Genomic DNA, 25,859 nt, shown 5'->3' with positions numbered 1-25,859 from the left:
ATTCTGTCCTCTTCATCAGAGAGGGAGATATTGTCCAAGAGATCAAGAAGATCCTCCCAGAGAGACATATCTCCATTGCTAAAACTTCTCCTAAAACTGATTTGCCATTCACCTGTCTGTCACATGAACATTCAGCCACCATGACTATGGGATTATCACAGGTTTTCTGACTATGAGTATTCGGGTTTAGTTCAAGTGGTATGACTATGAAATATACAATTTCTAATACCAAAGGAGGGATATTGAATATCTAGAGTCGGCCGTGGACGAGTGGATGGAAAATATCCGTTGCATTTTCATCTCTAATAAATTCAGATATGAAGCTGCGTAGTTCTAAAAGAAATTTTATTTCCTTCCTTCTGCAGAAATGTATCGGTATTGTGTGTCATTTGTTTAGTTGTTCCTCAAGGATGTCACTCACAAACCTTCAGAATGGAGTACCGTATAATTTGAATTTTGTTTTATTATAGGGTCATCCCATGAATTTGAATTTTGATTTTTGATGGGAGGAACTCCCTAGGCAATATTTTAAATCTGGCAAGGTAGACGAGCATACACATGGGTGGCTAGAAAACTAGTTAAACCCAGTTTCTTATGGAGGTACCCACAAACTTTTTATTTGTGAGAGCACCAAACATATTCCTACGAGAGTTTAGTGATATCAAACCAAACAAATTGGCTAGATTCGGAGTTATAGTAGGATGATCTGTAACCAATGCACCCCTCAAAGCAAACATCCTTCTATTTTGTGCGATTGACCAAAGATGGCCTTGTTTGGATGCATATATGTATCTATCTCAATCCATGTGTATTGGAGTGGATTGGCAGTGAAACTTAGTTTAATTTCCACCACAATCCACTTCAACACACGTAGGTTCAGGTGAGTACGTGTGCATCCAAACAAGCCTGAAGGCATCATGAAACGGTAATGCTTGGTTCAGGGCGTCCGTCCGGAACGACGGACCGAACCCCGCTCGCGACAACCAAGAAAAAAAGAGGGGCGCGCAGTTGTAGTAAGCCGAGCCCGCACCCATTCTTTCTGCGGGGCAGCGCATGGGAGCGCGTGCGGCCACTCCTTCGGCATGGGTGCATGTGTCGTGGGGCAGAGCATGGGAGCCCGTGCGGCCACTCGCTCAGCGTGGGGTGCATGGAGCGCGTGGGGGCCGTGCATGGGCTGTTACCACACGGCGTTGGGAGTTTGTGAGAGGAGGGGGCCCCGCATCTGCATGCGCCACTCTCATGATGGTTGACCATACCTAGAAGAATGACATAGTTGGGATGTGCCATAAAATCGTTGACACAATTAAATCATAGCTAAGTTTCATCATGTATCTTAAGAAAACATCAACACAATACTAGATCAAGTTGCTAGCAAAGGTAAAAGGGAAGCAAGCTAAGCACATACCTCTCATGGGAAATGGTGGTATGTCTTTTGTGGAAAGTAGTGATAGTATGGGGGTAAATGAGGTACAATATCATGTGCATTGGTCACTCGAATTGCATTCGACAAATATCTTTTGAAATTAGAAGCAAATATAGCATTGCCAATCCAAGGTTGCCCAAATGTCATGAGTGTCACATCCTTGAACCCAACATTAACCTAGAAGAACAAAGAAATTTGGGTTTTCATAGGGCATAATATTAAATGCGAGGAAGGAAAAAAACCTTTAATCCACCAAAAACCAATAGCATGGACTTCATATGCTTGAGGCAACATTTATGTCCATGCTGAAAAGGTATCACATCACATATACAGAATGTGTGAAACCATCTGGGAGAACATATAGTTACATACATCTCTAGTCTTAGGACAGGAAGTTTGCCATAAGATAAGATCTATGCTCAGACCATTGTTCTTAATTTCATCTGGTATCGGTACTGGTAGGATTCCCAAGAAATATTAGCAATAGTCATCCCATAAAATGTAAAGGAGTTTGATCCAATAATTTTGAAATTAAGTGGATATCATTGTTTTCTCATTTATTATACCAGACAGAATGCAAACTATGCAAGGTAATGTAATAATGAACAGTCATAACTCATAACTAATACCAGAAGTATAGCAAAAATAGTTTCATCCATAATACTTTATTAGGAACTCCTTTGATAACAAACATAAGTTCAATCTAGGTTTTATTCACTGTTGAAAGCATCTAGGCCCCTAGTTGGATTTCGGTGATTAATGATAATACATGATTACTATGACTAACGTGTGTTTTGCATAGGCAATTAAGTTAGGTCACGGTAATGGAGATCGATTGGGCTATCATGGTGGTCATGCTCCTACGATGGAAATCGTTTCAGTTTTCAAAGGATGGACGACAAGGTTAAGGATGGACTAGTTCTAAGTGTCGATTAGAGTTGGAGTGACACTTAGAGTAGTTTAGGACTTTGTTTTTCCTTAAGTCGTACTATTAAGGGGAGTACGAATGGGTAGCTTGACCTAGGTGAGTCTAGTGGGTTAGGTGTGGTGCACACTTGCTAAAACTAGCGTTAGGTAGCTCCAAAATAGCCCTTAGATCCAATGGAGCAAACTTCATTCACATATGATCGAAAGTTGGAAGTGAATGGAGGGTCAAATACTAACCGGATGCTGGCTCAGGGTCCGATCAGTTCATTTGACCAAGGTGTTTTCGTCTGGTGCGACCGGATGCTGAGAGGTCAAATGACCGGACGCTGAGGGCCAGCGTCCGGTCGACTCCAGTAAGGTTCCAGCGTCCGGTCACACTATAAACACTGGAGTTCGGGGTGAACTGACGGCGCGTCCGGTTAGCATGACCGGAGCGTCTGGTCACCCCACAGAGGCACATAACGGTTCGTTTTTTAGCCCATGTTATAAATACTTCCTCCATTCGTGTGTGGGGTTACTTTTGCTCATTTCAACAGCTGAGAAACACCTTTGAGAATACCAAGAAGAGCAAGGTCCTAGTGAGGTGATTGAGATTTGAGAATCCCAAAGAGAGCCCTCATTAGTGAGATCAAGAGTAGCAAAGTGTGCATCCATCCTTCTCATTAGACTTGTCGTGATCAAGTGAGAGTTCATGCTTGTTACTCTTGGTGATCGCCATCACCTAGACGGCTTGGTGGTGATTAGAAGGTTGGTGATCATCTGGCGGTGCTTGTGGATGACCCAACTCAAGTTGTGAGTGGTTGTGGGTGATTCACCGTGATGGAGTGTCGAAGAATCAACCCGTAGAGAGCACTTGATCCTTCCGCGGATCAAGGGAGAGCTACACCCTTACACGGGTGCTCCAACAAGGACTAGTGGGGAGTGGCGACTCTCTGATACCTCGGCAAAACATCGCCGCGTTCCTCCTTCTCTCTTTACTTTGAGCATTTACTTTGAGCAATTCAATTCTTGTCATTTACATTCCTAGAATTGCCATGCTAGAGTAGGATTGAAACTTAGGGTGCTAAAACTTTTGTGCGTTAGATCAATAGAAACACTTTCTAGGCACAAGGGGTTAATTGGGCTAACCGTAGAGTTTAATTATTGAAAGAAATTTAGAATTAGCCCAATTCACCCCCCCTCTTGGGCATCTTGATCCTTTCAATTGATATCGGAGCCTCGTGCTCACGTATTTAGGCTTAACCGCCTAGAGAAAGATGTCTCACAGGGATGGACCTCCTCCTATCTTTGAGGGGGATGATTTTCCATATTGGAAAATTCGCATGGAGGCGTACTTAGAATCTCTAGATGTTGGAATACTTAGAGCTGCCTCACAAGGCTTCCCAAAACCTCGGGATGCTACTAACCTACAAGGCGATGAGTTGAATTATGAAAAATAGAATGCAAAGGCTAGAAATACCATATTTAGAGGCCTTTGTAAAGATGTGTTCAACTGGATGAGAAACCACAAAGACGTCCATGCACTATGGTCGGACATTTGTGCGCTCCATGAGGGAACATAGAGTGAGCGTGAGGAACGCTATCATCTTGTCATGAAAAAGCTCAACTCTTTTGAAATGCTCCCTAAAGAATGTGCTAATGAAATGTATTCACGTTTGAATGTTCTTATAGAGGAAGTCAATGAGCTTGGACTTACTCAAATGCAACCATCTGATGTTGTAAGAAAGATATTGAGTGTCCTCCCCATTGATAAATATGGGCATATTGTGACCATGCTCCATCAAGGTGATCTTTCCACCGCTACACCGACACAAATCTTGGGAAAGATCAATGCTCATAAGATGTATATGCACATCATGCCACAAGATGGCTCATCCTCTACCAAGAAGAAAGATAAAGACTTAGCATTCAAAGTTAGCCAAGAGAAGGGTAAAGCAAGACTTGAGTATGAGAGCTCAAGTGATGATGAATTTGATGATGCAAGTCTTGCTCTCATGGTGAAGAAAACCACCAAGATGCTAAAGAAGCTCAACAAGAGTGGCATCAAGTTCGATGGCAAGAAGAAAAAGTTCTTCACAAGCTCTAGAAGGAAGTCAATCTTCGAGATGGATTGCTATAATTATGGAGAACTTGGTCATCTAGCTCACCAATGTACAAAGCCCAAGAAAGACAAGTTCAAGAACAAGAACAAGGGCAAAAAAGATGACTCAAGTGATGAAGATAAGAAAAAGAAAGATAAGCCATACAAGAAGAGAGATGGCAAGAAAAAGGACTTCCAGAAGAAGAAGAGTGGAAATACATACATCGTTGGTGATTGGCTCACGGATATTGATTCATCTAGTGGCTCATCCGATGATGATAGTGACAACGAGAAGGTGGCCGCCATTGTTATTGACTCATCATCTTCACCGCCACCACTGCCATCATCCTCTACACACCTATGCCTTATGGTCAAGGGTGAACGCAAGGTATCAAATGATGATGATAGTAGTGGTGAAGAACATGCTAGTAATGATAATAGTGATGATGATGAATATGAATCACCTTCCTATGATGATCTTGCTAGATTGCTAAAACAATACACTAAGATCATTATAAAAACTAGAGCTAAGAATGAAAAGCTACAGGCTAAAAATGATGCACTTTTAGCAAAATATGATATAGCCGAAAAGGCTAGTGTTGAGCTTAGAGAAGCAAATGATGCTATATCATCCAAACTCAAGGAGCTCAAATCTTCTAAAAAAGAGCTAATAGATAAACATGATAAACTTGAGTGGGTGCACAAAGAGCTCATCACTAGCCACAACAAGCTAAGAGAAGAATACACCACTCTTAAGATTAATCATGATAATCTTGTCATTGCTCAAGAATTTTTATCCAATGAGCCACATGATGCTACTAACGATGTTGTTAAGATTGATATAGCTACATCATATAATGATTTGATCATTGAGAGCATTGAGCAAAGTTCTAGTAACAAGGGCAAGCAAGTGGTTGAGGCCGATGATCATGATGAACATTTCGGTCGGAGACATCAAGCCTAAAGATGATGTACAAGTGATTGATCCACCTTCTTCATCAAGTGTGCCACAAGATGATGATAAAGATGGGAGATTAGAAAATGAAGACACCCATGTCTCCCATGATCAAATGGTGGCACAAGCACAAGATGTTGATGCTCCACAATCTCCTCCTCAAGTGGTCAATAGAAGAAATACACCTCTACTACAAGACCATCCACAAGATCTCATTATAGGGAGTCCATCAAAGAGAGTAATGACTCGCTCACAAAAACTTGCTTCATTTATTGCTTATCACTCTTTTATCTCTTGCTATGAGCCTACCAAGGTAGAAGAAGCTCTTCAAGATCCAGATTGGATAAATGCTATGCATGAAGAGTTGAACAACTTCACCCGCAATGAAGTTTGAACTCTTGAAGAGCGGCCAAAAGGAGCAAGAGTTATTAGAACAAAATGGGTGTTCTGCAACAAGCAAGATGATCAAGACGTAGTTGTGAGGAATAAGGCAAGACTAGTTGCAAAGGGGTTCTCTCAAGTTGAAGGGTTGGATTTTGGAGAGACTTTTGCACCGGTTGCAAGACTAGAAGCCATTCGTATCCTTCTTACATATGCATCACATCATGAAATGAAACTATATCAAATGAATATGAAAAGTGCATTTTAAATGACTTTATTAATGAACTAGTCTATGTTGATCAACCTCTCGGGTTTGAAGACCCTAGATATCCTAATCATGTTTATAGGTTGTCTAAGGCATTATATGGACTTAAGCAAGCCCAAGAGCTTGGTATGAGCGCCTTCGGGACTTCCTCATTGAGAAAGGCTTCACCATTAGGAAGGTCGACACCACACTATTCACCAAGAAGCTTGATGGGCGTATCTTTATTTGTCAAGTGTATGTTGATGATATCATCTTTGGATTATCAAATGAAGATTCTTGCAAAGAGTTTGGGAAATTGATGTCAAGAGTTCGAGATGTCAATGATTAGAGATCTTACATTCTTTCTTGGTTTTCAAATCAAACAAATGAGAGAAGGGATTTTCATCTCTCAAGAGAAATATACAAATTATTTTCTCAAAAGATTCAAGATGGATGAATATAAGCCAATCAAGACACCAATGCCAACTAATAGACATCTCAACCTAGATGAGAGAGGTAACACGGTTGATCAAACTATCTACCGCTCTATGATTGGTAGCTTGTTAATATTTAACCGCATCTAGACCCGACACCATGTTTAGTGTGTGTATGTGTGCAAGATTTCAAGTTAATCCTAAGGAAACTCATTTAATTGCCGCAAAAAGAATCCTTAGGTATCTTAAGCACACACCAAGTATTGGCCTTTGGTATCCTAAATGAGCTATATTTGAGTTAGTTGGCTATTCCGATTCGGATTATGCCAGTTGCAAAGTTGATAGAAAAAGCACATCCAGAGGGTGCCATTTGCTTGTTTAATCACTTGTGTCTTGGTCCTCCAAGAAGCAAAATAGTGTGGCTTTGTCCACCGCCGAAGCGGAATACATTGCCGTGGATGCTTGTTTTTACAAATACTTTACATGAAACAAACTTTGCTAAACTATGGTGTAGTTCTAGATAAAGTACCTCCTTTGTGCGACAATAAAAGTGCGGTAAAACTTGCAAATAATCTGGTTCAACACTCTCGCATCAAGCATATAGATATCCGCCATCACTTTCTTAAAGATCATGTTGCAAAGAATGATATTTCACTAGAAGGTGTAAGGACCGAGGATCAATTGGCGGATATCTTCACTAAACCGCTAGATGAGGCAACTTTTTGTAGATTGCGGAATGAGCTCAATGTTCTTAATTTTATCAACTTTACTAAAAGATGAGCTTGTGTTGTCCCTTGCATTGCATTGTATTATACGACATGTTTAATTTATGGTAATACATATAGGGCTTGTCTAACATGGTTAAGATAACCACCGAAAAGCGTGTGAAGAAGCTTAACCTTGGATCAAACTTGACAAGCAACTAAATTTACTTTCAAGTATTGCATTGCATATGCATGAATGTTGTTTTGTCGTTTATCTTAAATTACCCTCTTATTGCCTATTTTCTTAAAAAGAATTATAGCCTAAGGCAAAATATTTTTGAAAAACATGAGTGTTTGAGAGAGGTCACTCACATCAGTCCCAATTGGTGTTTATTTGGATCTTATTTGAGTTGGGACTTGATTGGAAACAGGCAGCACGAAAGACTTTGAGGATTCGCTGGAAAAGGAGTGATCGGACGATGCACTGGACTCTGACGTCTAGCGTCCGGTCAGTTCACAGGAGGTGAACTTGCTGTGAAGTAGTGACCGGACGCTGAAACAATGTTCTCCTAGTGTCCGGTCAGATGGTGGCTCTACGTTCGATCGATCGAAGACGAAGGAAAAAGCTTGCACCGGACTCTGGCTGCGTTCGGTCGGTGTCCACCGGACACGTCCGATCGCGATTCTAGGGGTTTTGGACCTTACTGGAATCAACCGGACGCTGGGTGGCAGTGTTCGGTCACTGCCACCGGAGCATCCGGTTAATAGGAAATGTGCGGGACCCGGATTCTTTCTTCTTTCCTAATCCAATCCGTCGGGTGAAAAGTCCTAATGGCTAGAGAGGAGGTGAATAGCCTAATACAATTTCTATAACAACACTTAATAAAATGGTTAGACAATTATAAGGCGAAGCAAGTGTTGCGCTAGCCTACTCAAAGTGCAAGCCACCTACCATAATTCTAGTTTAGATAGTATCAATTCACACAATAGCTATGACACTACTCTATGTTAGTATGCTCTCAAAGGCTAACTAAAGAGCCACACCAACCAAGCAAGCAAGCTCTCACAACTAGCTACACTAAAGAGCTTGACAACTAGTTTGCGGTAATATAAAGAAAGTAATCAAAAAGGTTATACCACCGTGTAGATGAAGGAGCCAATCAATCACAAGGATGAATAACAATGAAGACCAATCACCTCAGAATCAATGATGAACACAATGATTTTTACCGAGGTTCACTTGTTTGTCGGCAAGCTAGTCCTCGTTGTGGCGATTCACTCACTTGGAGGTTCACGCGCTAATTGGCTTCACACGCCAAACCCTCAATAGGGTGCCGCACAACCAACACAAAATGAGGATCACACAAGCCACGAGCAATCCACTAGAGTACCTTTTGGCTCTCCGTCGGGTAAAGGTCAAGAACCCCTCACAATCACCACGATCAGAGCCAGAGACAATCACCAACCTCCGCTTGATGATCCTCGCTGCTCTAAGCCGTCTAGGTGGTGGCAACCACCAAGAGTAACAAGTGAAATCCACAGCGAAACATGAACACCAAGTGCCTCTAGATGCAATCACTCAAGCAATGCACCTGGATTCACTCCCAATCTCACAAAGATGATGAATCAATGATGGAGATGAGTGGGAGAGCTTTGGCTAAGCTCACAAGGTTGCTATGTCAATGAAAATGGCTAAAGGTGTGAGCTTCAACTGGTCATGGGGCTTAAATAGAAGCCCCCATGAAATAGAGCCATTGTACCCCTTCACTGGGCACAACGCGGGCTGACCGGACGCTCCGGTCATGTTGACTGGACGCTGGACCTCAGTGTTCGGTCGCCCGACGACAGCCACGTGTCCCGAACTCAATGGTCACTTGAGTTGACCGGACACTATGCACAATACTGACCGGACACTGAGCCACCATCATCTGGTCGTTTCCAGTAAGGTTCCAGAAATGCCTTTTGCCCACCGGACGCGTCGGGTCAAGCATGATCGGACCCTGCCATCGTCCGGTCAGAGACCCTAGCTTCTGAGCGCTGTCTGACAATAGGACCGGACACACCTCACCAGCATCCGGTCAGTCCATAACCCAGCGTCTGGTCGATTGACCGACACTGACGTCTATGCTGCCACACTTGACCGGACGCGCCGGTCCTTCTGAGACCAGCGTCCGGTCACTTAGTGACCAGCAAGACTAACTCCTTTTCACCTCTAACTTCTTCACCCTTGCTCAAATGTGCCAACCACCAAGTGTATCACCTTGTGCACATGTGTTAGCATATTTTCACAAATATTTTCAAGGGTGTTAGCATTTCACTAGATCCTAAATGCATATGCAATGAGTTAGAGCATCTAGTGGCACTTTGATAACCACATTTGGATACGAGTTTCACCCCTCTTAATAGTATGGCTATCAAACCTAAATGTGATCACACTCTCTAAGTGTCTTGATCACCAAAATAAAATAGCTCCTATGCTTTATACCTTTGCCTTGAGCTTTTTGTTTTTCTCTTTCTTCTTTCTAAGTCCAAGCACTTGATCATCACCATGGTACCATCATCATCATGCTATGATCTTCATTTGCTTCATCACTTGAAATGTGCTACCTATCTTATGATCACTTGATAAACTAGGTTAGCACTTAGGGTTTCATCAATTCACCAAAACCAAACTAGAGCTTTCATCGGGGGACCCATATAACTCAATCGCCGCACGCACCTTTTGACCTAACCCACCGACATCGCCGCCATCCTTGCTCGCATCGCTCGACGCATTGCCCTGCCTCTGCGTGCCGCCGCCGCTGCCTCCGCACGCCGCACGCCGCTGCTCGCGTAGCCTTGCATCGCCGAGTGCCCGCGCCTCCACTCCACGCGCCGCCACGCCTTGCTTCAACACTACTCCCGTGCACCACCACACCGCCGCTCGCCCACGCTACCGCCACCACGTTAGTGCCCTGCCCGAGTTCCAGCGCCATCCACGCTCGCGCTAGCAACAATCCAGCATCGCCGTGATCAAGCCCTAGCACCCGTACTGCAATCTATTGTCCTTTCATGGCCGATCCCAAGCTACATTGCTTTGCCGCAACCCTTACCCTAGGATTCCTGGTGGTTTCCCCCACGTATCGTTCCTCTGCTTCTTGGGTCACCGGTTCGTCAGGTAGCAAGCCCTCGGTTTCTATTTCATACCTAATTGCTTGCTTTTTTAGGGTTTCGTATCTCTAGATGATTAATTAAGATTATCTATATATCCTCTATTCTATCGTGCAGCGAGTCGGTGCCGTTGAGGTCACATTTGCAGTTGTCAGTCAGCTCAGGGCCAAGCTCGTGAGTATGGATCGAGACCAAGCCTCGTAAGTGACAGTTGGCAGTTGTTTCTTATCAGCGGCAGTTGTTTCTTTCTAATCCAACCGATGGTTCGCGTCAAGAATGTTGGAGGTGGTCCCGGTGATGAGGATCCGAGGCATTCGTCTTGCTTGCCTATAGATCCAAAAGGCAAGTTGATAGAGAAGCTGGTAACAAAGAAGTGCAAGTATCTAGATGCAGATACAGCTAGAGCAGCCGCAGTTGCAAAGGCCATAGAGCGTGCCAAGAGAGGAGGTGCTTGTAGTGGAGTCCGGATCGCAGACTAGCTTTCACCAGAAGCGAGAGCTACACTTGAGCAGGTTGAGCGCCTTCATGGTGATCCTCCTGGGACTCTCATGATTGAAGGGTGGTGTGTTGCCATTGATGAGAGTCAGCCTTAGGGAGAGTCACAATAGGAGCCACAGGCAGCAGAGCAGACTTAGGAGGAACAGCAGGCACATGAGATAGAGCAGGCACCTCAGCCACAGCTTTGCCGCTCTAGTCGTACTCGTGCTCTAGTCACACCGAGGGCAGATACACAACAGAGGGGTTCTCATCCACCGCCCAGACCAGAGGGTCCGCATCCAGTGACTCATCTAGATCTGAGGGCCGCCATGGCCAAGTAGGTGCAACAACTCAGATTTGTGGAGTTTGAGCAGTGGTTTCTGTCGAGGTGAGATGAGCGTGCATCAGAGGGCTTTTACACACCACTGCAGGAGGATTTCTATAATGCATATCTTAATAATGGAGCTATTTTCAGATCTCAGAGGGTGTGCAATATAGAGTCTATTGTTGCAGCAGCTGGAGAGCACATTTGCCCCTACCTTACTTACCTGCCAGGGTTGACAGACTTACTTGGACGAACAGGATTGTATGTTCCATCTTGGGTCCATCAGTTCTATGCTTCTCTTTGGATTGACCCGTAGCACACATTCATACACTTTGCATTCAATGGCAGAGATTATAGGCTGATGAGCACTAGGGTCAGAGAGATACTCAGGCTTTAGGAGCAATCCGTCCAGCTACATGAGGTTTGCTATGGACAGACAGCGCCCCCCAAATGTCCTCATAGCGGGATGGTGCCCCCTACAGATCTAGTCCGTCACTGCTTCACAGAGCCATTCGGCGAGGGGTCTAGCAGAACACCCAGTGATCTTACTCCCACTGCTAGAGTGCTTGATGCCATTATGAGGAGGACACTGCTTTCAAGGATGGAGTATCGCGAGGGCTTGACTCACATACAATTGTGGCTACTGAACTATCTGATGTAGTAGACATTGTTTGATATTTGAGATCTCTTTCTATCAGAGATGGAGGACACTATTGCTGAGGGGTTCAGAGGTCACCGACAGTTGCCCTATGCCCACTGGATCACATTTCTTATTCATAGGGTAGTTACAGTGAGGCCGCCTGAGATGATAGCTGAGTACAGTGGTGCTATGACAGAGTTCCCTGTATATAACTTGACTCAGATGATCCATCATAGTACACCGACTACACCTAGCTAGCCGAGCCGTCGTCTAGAGGTGCTAGAGACTGTAGCCCAGCAGGATGCTACTATCAGGGGCATAGCAGCTATAGAGGAGGAGCAGTTGGATGCTCAACAGGAGGGGATGGTCGTGAGCAACCCCAGTGATAGCTCAGATGAGGACTACCGTGAGATACCTCAGATGCCTCCTTGATGACATGAGCATGAGGCTGGTAGCTCCAGTTCAGCTCCACCTGCACCGTAGACAGACCCCCGCTCTACTTGTCATACTTGAGCGGATGAGGCAGGATCAGGTTCGCCAGGCTCAGGAGACCGCCACCATGTTTGCACAGTTCCATACTCGACAGGATGAGTTTCAGCGGCAGCAGCAGGCCATACAACAGCAGCAGCAGGCCATGCATCAGCAGTAGCTCCTTGGATTTATGCAGCATGTAGTGATAGCTATTGGGGTTCCACCGCCACAGTCTTCACCCCAGCTTGGTCAGCCTGCCACCACTTTTATGACTCCAGCGTTACAGCCTAGTGGGCTTTAGAGTCAAAGACAGCCACCAACATAGTTTGATTCACCTACAGAGCAGGTGTCCCAGTGGTTTGCTTCGCCCGTGTTAGCCCCGCAGTTCACACCTCTTTAAACGGGCTTCACACCGTCTCAGACTTCCTCGCTGCTAACCGTACAGTTTAATTATTGAAAGAAATTTAGAATTAGCCCAATTCACCCCCCTCTTGGGCATCTTGATCCTTTCAACTATAAACATTTTGAACTTTAGCTAGCAATACCTGTGTATGTATGTATTATAATTCTAGTTTTCATAACAAATCTAGTAATGGCCAATTAATATACAATTTTAGATATTGATGGTCAATGTCAAAAAAGTTTGACTTCGGACAAACCTAGATGGACTTATATTTGTGATAAGAGGAAGTACTAAAGTTGAGATACAAAAACATCCTCCCTCAGTCAATGTGGCCAACTTCTAAGCATAGAAAAAAAAGACTTCCTAGGGCAAATTTTGTTACTCACAACAAGATCAAGGGCGCAAAATGAAGCCATAGCTCCTCCCATGGAATGTCCTATGACCATGATGGGAATATCACCATGCAGTTCCCTAGTATTTTTAATACCTCTGACAACTCCATCACGCATTGTTGTGTGATGGTAAGCAGAATAAAATCCACTGTGAACCTATAAGATAGAAGACCAACATTTATAGTGTCCGCAAACTGCATGAGTGAAGTTTCATCATTAAAGACATGAAGGCACGCCAAATCAGCGGCCTTCTAGGGTGTCCACGTATGTTCTTTTTAGTTGGTGCGTTAGATCGAAATTCCACGGCTCAGATGAGGCGCGTCACAACCGGTCTTCCTCCGTGCATTCGGCAGTGTCCAAATGAAGCAAGTGGACACATTCAATGAAGTACGGCTTCCCTGCTGATCGTACACGGCACGCAAATGGATGGTGGCGCATAGTAGGGGACGGTGGATTCTTGACATGCATGGTCGGTGCCTAATTAGTACGGTGGTCAGCACACATGCCATGCTGCTGGGGCCTGGCTTCCTTTGCGTGCACCGCGGGTTAGTTTTCCCACTTCGCCTCCTTCGTCCTCCTCTCTCTACTCTCGACCTCCTCTCTCTTTGCCTCTCTCTCCACGCGGGCGGTGCCTCTCTCTCTTCCTCTCCCTCTCCCTCTCTCCAGATCTGCGGCCGCATCGATCGGCCACCAGCGCACCGGCGTGGCCAGGCCCCGGCGGTGGGTGCAGCTGCCTCCCCTCTGCATTGCTCTCTCGCGCTTGTTCTAGATACACCCGTGGGTGGCCGAGGTTGCCACCGCGCGCCGCTGCTTTGCACCATGTCGTCGCCTTGGTTGGCCGCACTCACGCCCGGGCCATCGCTGTGGGTGCCTGCTCGCTCTTGCGTGCCGCACGGGCCACAGCCCCCGCCGTGGTCACGTGGCTCGGTTGCGTCGCCGACCCCCTCCTTCCTCGGAGCGGGGCCCTGGACGGAGGACGTCCGGCTCTAGGACTGCCGCTGCGGTGGCCGTCGGGGGCGGCACGAGGGACCACGCTACGGTGATGGAGAGGACCATGCTGGTCGTACTGGAGGCTTGCTTTCACCCTTATGTTTGCAGGTACCTCCTCCTAGGCACGCCAATGATGGCCGATGGCGCGTGTGCAGACGCACAAGTGTCGGGCGTGGTCAACAACGCCAGCAATCGCCAGGAGGTTGCCTTCCCAAACGCCAAGATGGCTTGGCGCAGGCTCCCATTCCGTCCCCGTCTCCGGTTCTCATCCCATCCCCATCTCCTTTTCTCAGTCGCACAGGCACCCAAACCCGCCGCCTCCAACCCTAGCCAGACGAGCTCCACCTCGCCGCCGGCACCAGTCCCTCCCCCGCCGGCCTCCACCTCCTCTGCTCCTCCCTCCTTCCCCCTGCAACCCTAGGCCCGACGAGCTCCACAACCCTGTCACCGCCGTAGCCGCCCTCCTCGCCGTCGCCTCCTGCCACGGCCTCTTCGATCTCCCCTGCATCGGTCTCCCCCTCCCCGGCACCTCGCCCTGGTGCAGCCCTACTGCAGGGGAGCATAGCAGGAGGTAGGACTGGCGCCACCCTAGCTTTGCGGCGTGGCCGCACGGACGCGCACAGGCGGTTACCGCCTCCCGTGCGACCTCCGCCTCAAAATCTCAATCAGATTTTCTACAGAGTGATGTCTTCATACGCGTTCCTTTCTTGCTGTTCGATCCTTGACACCCAATGTTTGAGTTGTTACAGGCTGCGAGTGTTCATAGTTTGATGGATTCTTATCGTAGCATTTAAGTTTGGTTTTCAAGCTGGAAATCCCGATCGAGGAATCCGGTTATTAGGACTGAAGGTAATTCTAGTAGGTAGTTGTTACATGTTCTTCGTTTGCCAAAACTAATCCCCTTTCTTACAAACATAGTTCATCCGTGTTCCTTTCTCTTGTTGAAAATCCTGCGTGATGTCATGGTCCATGTTGGATCTCTTTTATGGTTACATTACTGTGATGTTTCCTACTTTCCTTGGATCATGGATGAATTGATTGGTTCATCCTGCCAGCCATGTAAAATTTTCTTTTTGACTTGTTTTAAAGGTGTCCAATTTGGTAGCTCCTACGTTGAAATTAACACTTCTGAATCCGTGTTATTAGCCTTGAAACTGAACATGGATCTTTTTCTCTGAATTGGAGTTGACTTCTCTGTTGAATCCTGTTTTTTTACTATATATGGATGCAACTGATGGAGCTTTTTGTTGTTTATTAGATCTCGTGTGATCCTTCCACCTTGAATTTCTCTCTAGTTTTGTATCAAGTGGGATTTATCTGCTATATCAATGTTTTCAGTTGTTGGTCGCAATCAGAAAGTGATATTTACACCAAGGACTAAATTTAGGAATGTGTTAGGTGACAGAAGAACGGAGGAAACTATTTTTTTATTTCAGAAGAATGTGGAGGCAATCCTTTTTCGATTTGGTTGGCTCATTTAGTTGCTCCATGAATCGTTGCATCGGGATGACTTATTTTCTCCAATTAGATCTTGAATCTTCTCTAGACATGAGCACAGAGCACCAGATGTCCGATTACGTTGAAAATCTTGTTTCTTCCAATGATTCTGACAGAGAAACAATAGTGCTTGGTTTGATCTATTGACATTCTCATGGTTAACTTCAACATTCTCTGTATCCCTTGCCTTCTTTTTATTCTGCATCTTTGTCTTCATTCAGATGTCTGCACAGTACCGTGTTGTTTGTTGTTTGGTAGTTGGTACTTGCATCCATTGGGATGGTACTGGACTAGCCTTTAGTCAGCTGAACATTGATGTCATTATGCTGCTCCTTTTTAAATAAAAAAGCTTTGGGTAACATCAGTGTTGAGAGCTTAATATGAAAGTGATATTGTGCACACATCTGGATCAAGATAAATAAATGGAATAAAAGTCCATGTATTTGTGTCAAAAAATACTTTTGGTAGGTTTCAATAATACATCACATGGAAACTGTGTTTCATGTACTCGTGGTATCTTAGGTTCCACAGAAGATTCTGAACAAGGAGCTAGAGTTCTACAAGTGCGAGGGGAATCTTTCCCAGTCGAGAACGTCCACAGCATGCTTAAACCTGCAGGTAGCAAGTGCTTGTGCAACACCAAGTGAGTAGGTGCAGTACCTTACTATGCATTTGTCCGATTTTGTTCTATACATGTTGCTGCAATCTTTGCAAATTTAATAAATTGTCTGGATGAACAAGTGGTTAGTATGAAATTCATAGCATCTAGTTCTTGGTGAAATTTTACAAGACATACATCCATGCCACCATGATGCTCAGTTCTACTCCTAGAGTGTTCTTCGCCATGAGATGGGAAACAGTATAAACCATTTTTACTGAAAACAATTTTTTTTACAGTAACTTGGTGATAGACTATAGAGAGTGGAGCTATGAGTATAGCTAGGCGCTCAGTATATGCAATTTCGTGAACTTGTTTGTCTAGTGCATTGACTAAATACTGCATTCTTTTTACTGAAATTTGGTGCCTGTACACAAAACAGTGTAAGAAACTTATGATTCTTCTCCATGTGTAGATGTTTGAGAAATTGAAGCCAGCATCTACTGAAGAAAAAGTTTGTCCATGCATGCATCAAAAGAAAGTCACTTCGTAGATGAAGTGTTGGGTAATACAAACTTCTTATGGACAATTGCCTGGAAATCCAAGAAAGAATTTGACATATTGCTTTTACTTGCATTGTACAATAGCTTTTGTTCTTCATCATCCGGAGCATGGTCATGCAGTTGTACATCCAATTCTTTCACACATCATAGATGGGACGTTGTGCTATGATAGGCATGGTCCCCCATTCAGCTCCTTCATCTCTTTATTTAGCCATACTTCTGAGGTGAGGCCATTACTATCGTGGTTAGTTCCAGTTCTCTTTGTGTTGGCTTTGAGTTTCACAATTCTATACTGTTTCTCATTACCAATTTTCACCGCAGCAAGAGTACTCAGAGCAGTGGGCCTTGGCCTGTGGAGAAATTCTTAGAGTCTTGACTCACTACAATAGGCCAATATTCAAAGTTGAGCGCCAACATAGTGAAGCTGAATGTAGCAGCACATCTGATCAGGCAACATCTAGTGATTCCACAGATAAGAAATCTAATAATTCTCTAGGAAACGAATCTGACTGGAAGCCATTGAGGACACTAACCCCGTGGATCACTGACATATTGCTAGCTGCAACTTTGGCCATTCGAAGTGACTATTTTCCATGGTGAGTAATATTATTTGTATTTGACCTTTTTTTGTTTATTGAATCTCCTTAAAGCTCCAGATTATGTATTTTAATCAACAATGTGTATATCATGGACAATGTATACACCGAATTCAACAAACAGCTAGCCATGATAATACAGGAGTAAGGGAAGGAATTCATTATCCAGTTATCAGAAGGTACTGGAACCGCTGGGTTTGAAGGCCATTCTTATGGAAGACATGTGATGTGGCCATTAAACCACGGAAGGTACACATTGTTTTCTCATTATAAGTCATCTTATATAGTACAAAGACACTTCATGTTGCCCACAGTTTCTGTCGGCATGGCTTGGCCACATTATCACATTCTTAATGCATGAGCACTCATCAGCTACTCAACCAGCATCTATACCTGCAACTATGGTCACTTGATCTATCTACCTAATTATTTAAACGGTTTCTAGGGATGTGAGAAAATCGGGAGGTGGAAAAGATATGCACGCCAATCATCTCTGTGAGAGAACTACATTGGTATTTTCCTAAACCAACGAAGAAAAGAAAACTTCTTGTAATTTCGTTGCTGCGGTAATGGTTTTACCTGTGTGGAAAAAACAAACAAAGAAAAGAAGAAAAGACCATGTCGCTGCCTCAATTATCGGATGCTTTGGTGCTCCTGCTCCGTCACCTTTGGACGTCAATGAGATGCTAGCTTCAATTGGGGAGATGCATAGAGATCTCAGTTGCTTAGAGGTGTCACCTTCAGTGGCTAGCTGTGCTGCTACGTCCGTTGCTTCTCTTAGAGTTGATAGTGGTCTTGGTCTTGGTCGTGAATTGTTCATATGTAATTGCCTAATTATGAATTCTTGATCCCTGTGAAACGTTACAGGGATCGTTCTGATTTTGGTAAGCCTTGGCTTACTAAGACCATTTGTTGTAAATCTTCTTTCCTTTAATGAAAAATGTGCCTAAGCGTGGTCGCGAAAAAAAAGAATCTTACATTTTTTAGATCTACATCAGAGTTTTAGACTTGCTTTTGTGCCTGATGAGACTTCCTGAAACATGTATGCATGCTGCCCAAGCCCAAGAAGCATGACAAGAATGCCTGACCTCAATATACCGGAATTATAATCCTTGGTTTCGAAACAGAAATGCAGTTAAAGTGCAGCCTGTACAAACTTTATTTAATTATTACTGACAAGGAACTCACATGGATACCCAGCACTGCCACTATGCTAGGTACGTAAAAACTTAACCACAATGACAATTGCAAACGACCTTGCATCACAATATAGCTGGTATAGGAATTGCGCCGCTATTTATTTGGTGAATGTAAGAAATAACTTAATCATGTGTAGTCAAGTTGTGGACAGGCCCTATGCCCTCGAAATTTGAATAAATCCGCGAAGCTTGAATATTTATTCAGCTCTTCTTATTTCAATAACTATCTCGGGGCCTCTCGTAGGGTAGCGGGCGTATTACAAGGATATACAGTATGATTGATGCCACCATAGTAGGAGTTAGGATAGCAAAGATGGTCATGGTGAGCTCATCTTCATCTAAGCACATCTTGAGAGTGTCAGCTTCTTGCTTCTAACAATGTACTCCGGCTCCTGCTTGATGTTTTCTTCGATAGTCTCCAGCTTATAGCACTTATCTCAGGCTTCTTCTTAAAATATTGAAATAGGTTGGCATTTGAATAGGGGGCTTATGCGGGTGATTAGTGTCGAGTGTGGAGTGTCTTGTTGTGAAGGGGGGGCATTTTATAGGCGATTGACGACGGGTTTAGAGGGTGGGTGTGCCTCGTTATTGGTGGCACTGAGCAGCATCGGGGGCTGAGGGAATCAGGTTTGTGGGGGACAGCAGCGGCAGCAGCGGCCCAATGGAGATGACATCACGAGCGATGTCATGGGGTGGTGGTGCGACGTGCGGTGGGTGGCGGTGCAGAAGAGATAGCAGCATGGCGCTGAGAGGACGGCACCAGTGTACGAGAAAAGGAGCGTGGGTGAGTGGCCACTAGCGGTGCGCATGGCTTTAATTTGCATGCGGTCTTAGGTCAAACACACAACTTGAAAATGAAAGCCTACACTATGTTAGTGGGAGGTCTTTAATTTGTGTAAAGGCAGCTTTAATTTGTTACCTCCTTTGCGATTCATTTCCAATCATAGCTGGTCTGCTTGCATCTGAATGGTTGCTTTTCTTGTAACCCGTTTGTTTTTTGCCTCAAGAACCCTAAGCAAGTCTAACGAGGTCTAAGGGTAAATCGACATAACAAACACAATGGATAAAGCAAAATGCACGTCCAAAATGCCCTTATAAGAGTACAACATACAGGCACTCCCTCTCCCATTCTCAACACATCGTTTGGCTCCTACGACCCGACAGTTCTTAACATCTAAGGCTAAAATACAATGGAAAGATTACAACACTAGAGGATGGCAATGAAAAGCACTACTAACTACGAGTACATGTCCCCTAGGACAACTCATCTACTTCGTCGGACCAAACGGCTTCATTCTCGGCCTCGGTTGGTTCTTCTTCTGCACAGGCTAAGGATCTGTCTCCTCTTGTGGTGGTGCCTGAGTGAGGGGAAGCAAGGACTCTACTTCTGATACCTTCGAGGGTGGAGGTGCTGGTGGTACTGCAACACCGGTTCTCCTTTCCGGCGGGTGGACAGGGATTCCCTCCAAGACCAAGGGTTCCTACCTTTCTGTGTCAAGCATTCTATGCTTGGCCCTTGTGACCATATAAGCATCCTCTAGCTGCTGGGTGTGCCAATCTTCAGCCTCCTTCAGGGCTTCTGCCATGGCAGTCTCACGACTTTCTGTGGTTGCCACATTGGCGTGCGCCTCAGCGAGTTGCACGTCGAGCATCCTAGAGAAGATCTCGGCTTCCTTGGCTCGGCGGAGGAACTTCCTCAGCTCCAAGGCCTGTTGGTCATACTGCTCATCTAGAGCAATCAAATACGTGGCTAGATGTACCACAATTGGGCTATCTTCTTACGCGTCCCACCCTTGCAAAGCCTCTATGCGAGCCCTCCATACCCGCCGATTCTTTTCCAAAGGTGGAAAGAACTTCATGGGGGTATGAGCAATTGGCTCTTCATAGATCTGGCAAAGATGCCACAAGGCTTTGTAGGCCACAACTTGGTAGGTGTCGACGAAGCGAAACTCGTTTGTGGTCACATTCCAGGCTTCAGTGATATCGAGGAACTCCTCACTCTTCCCAATGTAGATGGTGACCTCACATCGCTCAGTACCGTGTTTCTTATACTCATGACCCTCATACTCAGGGCGATCCTTGACTCTGAGTTTTTGTAAGGTGGCATACAGGATTTTGGGAAAACCCTTAGTATTCAGGCAACAGCTGCTAACCCAGGCTCCTACCATCCTTGGTGGATGATGGTTACAAGGAAGGATCGAGCGAGAAGCTTGCTCGGGAGAAAGGCTAGGTGAGCTAAGACTCATTGAGTGGTGGTACCAAGTGGCTAGGCTAGGCCTTTTGTAATGGAGGAGCGGTCATTGGGCCTGGCGCAGTCCACCATTTAGTCTGCCGCAGAGAACAATAAAAGGAAAGCGGCATGATTTTTACGTGCACGAGACGAGCAATGTCCAAGGCCATTCCCTAAGCTATCCAGAAATTCACTCAGTAAATTTAAAAGCGCTTGACATCTTCACCTACGCAGGGTGGGTCAAAAGCAGGCAGACACATTTAATGCCTCCCCTCCATGCTACCATCAGATAAAAACAAGTCGAGCAGGTGGACACATTTAATGCCTCTCCTCCTTACCATCAGATAAAAACAATTCATTGACCATGCAGAAACATTTGTACTTATACATGCATCCATGCATCTAAGACACGGCTTGGTTTGTGTGCACGTTGCTCCCAAGGTGGTCGGTGGTTGGGGTTGGTCACCAACAGGGAGAGAACGATGTGCCAAAAAGCTAAGAACGATTTCCCTATATGTTGGCAATAGTAAAAGGACGTATAGGACATGCATTCATGTATATCCTGTTTGTGCATTATAGTGCTGCATTGCTGGCAGATACACCATCCATAGGTGTCACGCGTGTCGTATTGTGCATGACCTACTCATTCCTGTTCCAGAGTTAGGTCTGCGCTGTGGCTTCATCCTCCATGTTCACCCGTGGTTCACACCTGTAGTGACCCACGTCTCCGCGTACCCCTTTTCTGTGCTCCTCGTACTACTCAGTAATGGCACCGCACGTCGCTCACCTCGAACGTGTGGAATTTGGTCGCTTCATTCGTAGTGATCCCACGCGGGAACCCTAGTGAACCGCGTTAGGACCACAGACCGCTCCACCTTTATAAGCAGAGCCTGGCTTAGCCATTGGTACCACCACTCGATGCTTAGCTCGCTTAGCTTTTCCTTTGAGCCAGCTTTTCACTCAGCCTGCCTCACAACCACCACCAGAAATGGCAGGAGCCTAGGTTAGTAGTTACTGCCTGAACGTTGAGGGTTTTCCTAGAATCCTGCATGCCACCCTGCAAAAGCTCGGAGTCAAAGATCGTCCCGAGTATGAGGGCCATGAGTATGAGGAGCAAGGCACCGAGCGGTGTGAGGTTACCGTCTACATCGGGAAGAGTGAGGAGTTCCCCGACCTCACTGGAGCCTAGAGTGTGACCGCAACAGGGTTTAGCTTTATCGACACCTACCAGGTTGTGGCCCGCAAAGCCTTGCAGTACCTCTGCCAGATCTATGAGGAGCCCATTGCTGGTACCCCCATGCGGTTCTTTCCACCTTTGGACCGAAATCAGAGGGCATGGAGGGCTCGCATGGAGGCTTTGCAAGGGTAGGATGCGCAAGAGGATAGTCCTACCATGGTGCATTTGACTGCGTACCTTCTTGCCCTAGATGAGCAGTATGACCGGCAAGCCTTGGAACTGAGGATCTACCTTCGGTAGGCGGAGGAAGCTGAGATCTTCACTCGAATCCTCTAGGTGTAGCTCGCCGAGGCACATGCCAATGCTGCAGCTGCTGAGAGCCGGTAGACTGCCATGTCCGAAGCTCTGAAGGAGGCTAAAGATCGGCATGTCCATCAGCTGCGGGAGGCCTATCTTATCACCAGGGCCAAGCAGAGGACGCTAGCTGCTGAAAGGCAGGATGCCCCGATCTTGGAAGGGATCCCTATCCACTCGCCTGAAAGAAAGAGGACCGGTGTTGCAGTGCCGCCAGCACCTCCACCTTTGGAAGTGTCAGAAGTAGAGCCCTTGATTCCTCTCACTCAGCCATCGCCAAGAGAAGATGCAGATCCATAGCCAAGGCAGTTGAAGAATCCGCAAAGCCCGGGAATGAAGATGCTTAGTTCCAAGTAGATTAGTTGCCTTGAGATGTTGTACCCATAGTAGTAGTGCTGTTCTTTGCTGTCTTTCGGTATTGTACTCTTGCCGTTGTTTTTGTCCGTACTATTGAGATCGTCCGTCGTAGGGAAGGTGAATGTTGTGTCGTGAATGAGAGACTGGATGCCTATATAATGTACCCGTATAAGACCGTTTGAATATGCATTTGGTTTATTTCCCTGTGTTTATTGCGTCCATCTACTTAATTCCCGTTAAACATGCTTAGAGTTTTCAAGGGCGATGGTAGGTGGGTTACAAGAGAAGTTGCCATCCAGATATCAGCAAACCAGTCGTGATTGGATAATATAGGATGCTGTATCGATTAATTGTGGATATCCCAGTAGAACACTTGAATCTCTTTAAATCAAATCCGCCGCTGGATTTGAATTCATTGCCCCTTGTTGTGAAGGGAATCCTTGTTGTTTGAATCTTCCCTTGTAATACTCCCCTCATTCTGTGGTCTATGACCTCACCGCCTTCTGGCCATAAAGTTGGTAGTAGTTGCCTGGTTAGTAGCTTATGGTGTCGTGATGAAACCGAGGGCTCCCTATGAAACAACTGCCACATGGTGACGCTGCTCGCCACACGCTGGTATCGAGGTTGTTGACCAAGTACCTTTACCAAGTTACACCGCTATACCACTTTTGATACAAATATTCGGGTGTTTGAAAGAGAAATCCACAACGGGTTGATAAAATAGTATTCTCTCAAAGTAAATAAGAGGAGGTGGTTTTGGAGGAAGCATGTATGTTGCGATCTCACTTCATACAAAGTTTGACGTATATTGTGTACAAGGAAGGAGAGGAAAGAAGAACACCTAGAAAAAGTTAGCCTTGGGTAGTAGGGAATGCTTAGAAAAGCCTGGGTGGATGTCATCCCAGGCACTGTGCCCAGCTCGACCAGGAAGGGAATGCTTAGAAAAGCCTTGGTTGTGCTAGGTTGCTCTTAACCATGTAACTTTATATCCCAGTGTAATTTAGTGTTCGACACCGTGTAATCTTTTGTGTAATTCTAGATTTACGAAATGTGTTGTAGTTTCGCCTAAGGGGAGTGGATTCTAATTCACTCTTTTGTATACCCTCGCATTAGAAGAAGTACTTGTGTTGTAGTTTTCCCTATTTTCACCTATAATGTAATTCTAGCCAATGTTGTGCTTTAAATCTAAGTGTGTTAGTTGCTTGAGCCCAACTCCATCAAATACTTCTTTCTACTAACATGTCATTGATTTGCTGACCTAGAATAGGCACCATGTAATGACAGCCAACCTCTATGTTCATTTACAGTATTGAGACCAATCTTCCGTACCAACACGATAAGAAAACATATTAGACATATGAGCCATATTTCTCAGGATTTTTCCTATACCAAGCACATCACCCGCAGCGAAGCGCGGGCAGCGGTGGCTAGTAATTATAAAGACCATGCTCACCTTTGCTTCAGGCATGCCTGGGTAGTCGAGATCAAGTTGTTTCCAGAATAAGTCTTCTATCCAGTTCTAAATGCTGAAAAATTAAAGGAATAAAAGTTTTGCAGAAGAATAACATGCACATACTTATCTGCCTGGCTTGATTGTTAATTTGAAATGCCACACATTTTATGACCTATGACATCCAGAAGATTGGATAGCAAACTTTTCCAAAGAATCAGAATTTCAAGGGCACCATTTTAAAAGTAAGAAAAAGTGGTAAGAGATATAATAGCTGCCTGAACACAATCCAACATATGCATCAGAACTTTTACCTGTTTTCTTGAGTGCCCCTGAACACAACTATAACTGCATTCATGTCTCTGGCAAATCCAACATATGCCTGACTCATCATAAACACAATCAACATAAGAAAAAGCCTATTACTAGGTAAAAAAGAAAATGATTCAGGTGACAGTGGCAGAAGTAGTAACCTGTAAGCAATTTTTCACATCAACAATCAGCTCTATCACCTCGAACCCCTGAGCTACCAAATAAATTTAATGAATATTTCACACCAAGCCAAATGTGAATTTGAATAACATTGGTAAAATCATAGAATGTTTTACGACAATGACAAATATAAAAATACCTCTGTTAAGTCACAACATCTTTCACACGTCCATGTAAACAGTTGGATCAGTTCAGCAGTATAGACCTGCACAAAAGCACCAAGTTCAACTCCACAAGGAATGCACACTAGAAACGGAGGTATTCACTAATAACATAATCCAACGTGGATGTGGATGATGACAGCATCAAGAAGGTCAGATGAGCTCACAGCAGAAGTATATTCAGCAAGTGTCCGGGCAAGCGCTGGGTCATATATGGGCGCATGTTTTGTCTTGAGTTCTGAATCGAAAAGGCAGGGATAAAATGTGAATATGATGAAATGCGCAATACATAAGACACGACAAGAAGGAAGCAGACTAGTTTGACTGCGAATCCTTCGAGTTTAGGCCGACACATTGTGTATGTATGCACGAGCATCTTCAAGAGTCAAGACAGAGCCTTCCGTTTCACAAACACAAACAGCATGGATGTTCAAAGCATATAAGTACTGCTAATCTTCTAGCGCTAAACAATACCCTAAGCTAAACACATCACTGATCGCCCACATTCCACACGCAAACTGGAGAAAATTAACCGGCAGGCAGAGTAAGCATTCTGGGGAACGGTAGGGGAAACCAAATCAAAAGAAAGATTTTTTCCTTTTCGGGGGCGAGAAACTGGAGGGCCAACAACCTACCTCTCCTGAAGCAAAGCACCAGCAGGCACATCAAAACGGCTGCCGCGAGCCATCTCCGCTGCTCCATGGCCTGGAGCCGAAGCGCAAGAACCGGAGCGAAACCGCCCCCAAGCTGCGAGGAGGAAGACCAAAATCCTGCCCGAATTGGGCAAGAAAACAACGGAATCCGTCTTACCGGAGACAGGACCGGCGAAATTTGTACGGGAAAGAATTGGCCCAACCTGGCCAGGGATCAATGATTCGGTGCCCGCCGAAGGATTTAGGAGCCATAATACACTGGTCCATCACGTGCGCTCTCACACGTGTCGGCAGTTGGTTGAAAATGCAATCACAGATGTAAACGTGTCTATAATTTTTTTTAAGATCGGAGCATGAAATTAGACAGTATAGAGAACTTAAATGAAATAAAAATTGATCACATGGATATAGTAGTATGTACCTGGTCCTAAAAAGTATGGGAGGAGCCAGCATCGTAGCAAGAATCTAAAAATGCCCAAAAACCCAATGAACGATGTGGTGCTGGGTGGTATTCTTTCAATTGAAGGAAAAAAGAT

The 25,859-nt window shown here is 45.1% G+C and overlaps 1 long non-coding RNA gene and 1 pseudogene across 9 annotated transcripts; one reads left to right on the top strand and one right to left on the bottom strand.

The window, feature by feature from the left end:
* Window positions 1-1,408: 1,408 nt before the first annotated feature.
* Window positions 1,409-25,513, bottom strand: LOC136517099 (lipase-like; annotated as a pseudogene).
* On the top strand, window positions 14,223-18,242 carry LOC136517101 (uncharacterized). Of its 9 annotated transcripts, none has more exons than XR_010774208.1 (8): window positions 14,226-14,845; window positions 15,335-15,444; window positions 16,016-16,136; window positions 16,567-16,656; window positions 16,739-16,878; window positions 16,976-17,250; window positions 17,375-17,499; window positions 17,696-18,242. It is a non-coding gene; the product is annotated as an uncharacterized lncRNA (long non-coding RNA). The 9 variants fall into 9 exon arrangements; XR_010774213.1 differs by having other exon boundaries at window positions 14,227-14,845; window positions 15,395-15,444; XR_010774209.1 differs by having other exon boundaries at window positions 14,223-14,845; window positions 15,395-16,136.
* Window positions 25,514-25,859: the final 346 nt, after the last annotated feature.

Source organism: Miscanthus floridulus, chromosome 17, assembly GCF_019320115.1.
Source record: "Miscanthus floridulus cultivar M001 chromosome 17, ASM1932011v1, whole genome shotgun sequence".
Lineage (NCBI taxonomy): Eukaryota > Viridiplantae > Streptophyta > Magnoliopsida > Poales > Poaceae > Miscanthus > Miscanthus floridulus.
The sequence above is the reverse complement of the archived record's forward strand: the minus strand, read 5'-3'. Positions and strand labels throughout refer to the sequence as shown.